At 40.9% G+C, this 4,502-nt stretch overlaps 1 long non-coding RNA gene across 1 annotated transcript; it reads left to right on the top strand.

The window, feature by feature from the left end:
• Positions 1-2,776: 2,776 nt before the first annotated feature.
• On the top strand, positions 2,777-3,987 carry LOC139361735 (uncharacterized). The gene is made up of 3 exons (XR_011619316.1): positions 2,777-2,879; positions 3,435-3,478; positions 3,865-3,987. It is a non-coding gene; the product is annotated as an uncharacterized lncRNA (long non-coding RNA).
• The last annotated feature ends 515 nt before the right edge of the window (positions 3,988-4,502 follow it).

Here is a 4,502-nt window from a genome sequence, read left to right on the forward strand (position 1 = left end):
CTTTCAAAGTTTCCTTGAGTCTAATACAGGAGTCTAATGAATTGAACTTTAAACAAAATACAAATACTAGTCAATTTTTTTTTCACACACAAAAACCCCACAGACGTTAAAGAGAACCTATTATGGTTTTAATTCCTGGAGTTATTAAACTTTGTCTCACTAAGAAAGATGAAGCAGTTGAGCCAATAATAATTAGGCATCTACTTCTAACAAGTGGGTCTGAAGAGCTAATTAATTAAAGAGAAATAAGTCTCTCATTCTGCTGTAACAACCTTGGGGAAGATGGACAAGGGTGGAGCTTTTTTGAACTACGAATCTATGAATTGCTAGAATAACCTTGTTGCCAGCTGTGGCCAGGCAGGACCCAAGAAGCTTCATTAAGTTTGTCTCCAAGGCCCACCACCTCCAACCCAAACTATGGGATTAGTTTCTCCTTGGCCAAGGGTGGAAATTACTGTGGACAGGGTTGAGCAATTTTAGCCCTTTCATCCTTGTTCCCTACATCCAGTGAATAATACTCATCTCCTTTCATTAAGACTGGAGTCCAGAAGGCATCTATCATGGCTCATGTAGGAGGGTTAAGGATAATCAGGTAAGTCATTTCTCTTGTCCTTAATTTCTTTAATAACTTGAAGGCCATCTGCATCACACACTCCTAAAATACCAGGAGCAGATTACTATCCATGAAAGAAATTAGTAAAATTAGAACATTTTGGAAGAATCAGCCAGCCCTAAAAATAATTCAAGAGGGTACTTGTAAAGCTGGTTGCTGAGAAGTTTTCAGCTCAATCTAATTCAGCCAAGGTGACGGAGGAGCATCCCTCATTAGGAAGTATGACTAGAGTGAGACTCTTTTTTAGTCTCACTTGGACTGAAAAAGCTTGGACATAATCTTTTGTATCAAACATGCTTTCCAAGGGGAGGTCAATATGGAATTGCGTAGTTCCTCATACTTCCCTAGTGAGTAGCATCCCTCACGCTTAAAAATGCAGCAGGATGGTATTTTTAAGATGGATGTTTTTTCACTTCTAGGAATCCCTAGATCCTTCTAATTGTCATTTCCCCCCTCTCTCCCTATCTAAATCAATAGCATTCTTTGCTTTAGGGGAAGGTAGATACAGTATACAACAAAGACATCATTGTTGTCTTCAACTTTTAAGAGTTTTGAGAGTCCATGACTGGAACTATAGTATGAAAGCCAAGTTCATTTTGATTTGTGAGAACTGGGTACTTTATCTCAAGTACCTTGAGATAAAAGGTACTTTTATTCTGAGTCTCCAAGGAGGCATGGTTTGAAATAGTCTGAGCCTTGAGGACTCAGACCTAAGAATTAATACTGGATATGGAAAGGTACAGGATATGACATTAGAAATTCTCTCTATTATGAAGAGAGGTTCAAATTCTACCACTTGGTAGGGAGAAGAAGAACTGGAGGAGAACAATAAAATTAGGTCAAAGTCAATATTTCTATAGGGTGTTGAAACCCTGAGGGTGGAGTGGGTGGTATTATCTCCACAATATGGCTGGTCTCTGGGTGCCACAACATCACTTCTTCACTGCTTAAGTCTGCCCACACCTCTCTGTAAGTAGGTCCTTCATGGAGCTTTGAACCACCCGTGGGATAGTGTTTCCTATTACAACCCTAAAGGCTACAAGATCAGATGGAATCTGGGCTCAACAAGAGCTACTCAGCCTCTTCAAAGGGAAAATTGCTCTCTAAGGGAGTTTATTAAGTCATTTATTTAGTTAATCAAAAGATGTATTTAATTGATCAGCTTTTGAGGGCTTATGATGTGGGCCAGTTATTATGGTAGACAAAGTTATAGCCTCCCAAAATCTTATGAACCAGAAGTTTGGATGAGTGTCATGTATATAAAAAACTCCCCACAAAACTGCATCATATGCTGTATAAGTTTTCTGTAGGAACAAGATAAAATTGCCAGCAATGCTGGCCATGTGGGTTCCTAAAAACGTGGAGTTTTGGGAATTAGGTTGTTACTTGGTGCTGTGGGGAGTAAATTCAATCCAAGGGAACAAATGGAAGCCCATTGTATGTACAGATTCTAAATCTGCACAACAGATAGACTGTAAGATGTGCCTTCTTCAAACATGCAAATCTAATTATGCCATTCCTGTGCCTTAAATCTTGCTGTGCTTCCTAGTGTTATTAGACTAATAAAAACTCCTTACAACACTCCACAACACTCTGCCTGGACTGACCCAACTCTCCAGTCTCCTTTTGTATCACGTTTTCTGTGTACTAGCCCTAAGAGGAGTCCTTTGAACTCATTATGTATTTTCCTGCCTCAAGGACTTTGCCTATTCTATTTACTCTGCCTAGAAGCCTCTCCACTCCTGTCTATGCCTGTGAATTTTTTACTGTTCCTTTACATCTCAGCTCAAGGGACACGTTCTCGGGAAAGTCCTCCTGTAACTCCCTGACTAGGTTGCATTTCTCTGTCAGACAGCTTCCTGCAAGTGTGACTTTTCCTTAGAACTACTTGGAATTTTATGTTTGCTTTTGTGATTATTTGATAAATGTCTGTCTTTATAGACAACAACATTGCTACGTACTGGATTGTGTCCTCTCCAAGCCCCACCTTCAATTCACATATTAAAGCTCTAACCCCAAAACCCTATATTTGGAAGTAAGGCTTTCTGGAGGTAATTAAGATTCAATGAGGTCATAAGTGTGGGTCCTAATTCAGTAGGATTGGTGGCCTTATAAGAAGATGAAAAGTGAGATCTCTCTCTTTCTATCTTTCTCCATCATGTGAGGACGTAGCAAGAAGACAACCATTAGGAAGCCAGGAAAAAAGCCCTCAGCAGAACCCAACCATGCCCAACTCCCTGATCTTGGACTTCCAGCCTCCAGAAATGTGAGACAATAGATTCTTGTTTTTTAAGTCACCCAGTCTATGCTATTTTGTTATGACAGCCCAAATGGACTAAGTCAAATACCCACTAGCATTGTGCCTAGAACAAACCAGTGGTGGCTGGGAAAAACCAATCATTATTTATCGTTTACCTGAATAAAAGGCATTTGAGGTGAATCTGAGAGAGCCAGTGTGTTAGGTTCCAGTGGCCAGTGCCAGAGAGGGGAGGTATGGGAGCAGGAGCAGTTTGAAAGACAGGGTGGGAACAAGAAGACCGAAGAATCCAGAAGAGAGACTGTCTCTAAAGCAAGAAAAGACACCTTCTTTTCATTGGCCTTACAGCATGATGATAGGTTTCAAGGTGAAGGGCTAGGCTGAACTGAATGCACAATGGATGTTAGAGAAAAGGGTCACTAGCTGATAGAGTCACTGGGAAGTGGACCCTAGATAGGTCTCCAAAACTCTACTTTCATGGAAGAGGGAACCTGGGGAAAAAATAAATTTGAGGTCACAGATGGTTTTCATTTCTTCCAGTTTATTTTAATTTTTCTTTAATAGATAACATTTCACTGAAGAATATAATTGGATTCCTCCAGTCCAAGGTATATTTCACGAGAGAAGAGCTGTAGAAGGTCTTTACATTCGTCTTGACTGGAGGGAAAAGAGGTGGGGGGAAGCGGTGAAGAGAATGCAGTTATGATGAATTGCAACAGGAACTGTGGCTAAATAATGAATCACTGAAATGCAGCCTTTTTTGGGGAGGACCACGGTGACATTCTGAAGACTTGGTCTTTAGTTCAGCTCTGATTTTCTCGCATTGACCCACATTGTCAGCATATAAGTGGTGGGTATGGGAGACAAAGCTCAACATCCAGTGTTATTTTCTGTTGGTGTAGAGGGAACAACATTGCACTAGGGATCCCACGGTTGCCTGTTTCTGTTTCTTTAACTTACCCTGTGATCTTGATCAAGGTTTTTACATCTCTAGACCCTGGTGTCCATACTTGGAAAATGAAGAAGTTGGACTGATTGCTCCACTCTTAAGGTTCTGAGACTCTTGATACAGCAGAATGTGCTGTCTGTGGCTTCTCCTGTTGGCAGAGAGGGAAGGTAAGAGAAAAGAGGGGCTATCTCTTAAGAGTTTACAGCCTGAAGGATATGGGAGGAGATCATACCATTCAACAGCTCTCTGGGTCTATAAATGAATATGGTGACAGTAGTAAGCATAATGCATTAATATGTAAACTATGAGGTACATTTTAGCTCCTTGGCAAATTCAGTAATTCTCCTGGGAGGCTTTACTGTCACTTCTGGCCACTGTTCTGGCATGGGAAATCATGAACAGCAGAAAGGAGACACTCCCTCTTTATAAACCTATTTGCTGATCAGTGCCTAATACCAAGAGGGGAAAGGTACCTTAAAATCCCAACTCTGTGATAATCTACACCCAGCAGCACTTTAAAGGAAGCATTTCTGATTGTGGAGGTGAAGCAACATTATGAAGGGTGAAGATTACCTAGCACCGTGATAGCATTTTTCTCTCAAACAGCACTCACGTTTCACAAAGTCCTGTTGGGTCTGCTCCCATTCCTCCCAAAAGGGAGGGGAAACAGGTTGTATTTTCCT

The sequence above is a fragment of the Macaca nemestrina genome, chromosome 2 (assembly GCF_043159975.1).
Source record: "Macaca nemestrina isolate mMacNem1 chromosome 2, mMacNem.hap1, whole genome shotgun sequence".
NCBI lineage: Eukaryota > Metazoa > Chordata > Mammalia > Primates > Cercopithecidae > Macaca > Macaca nemestrina.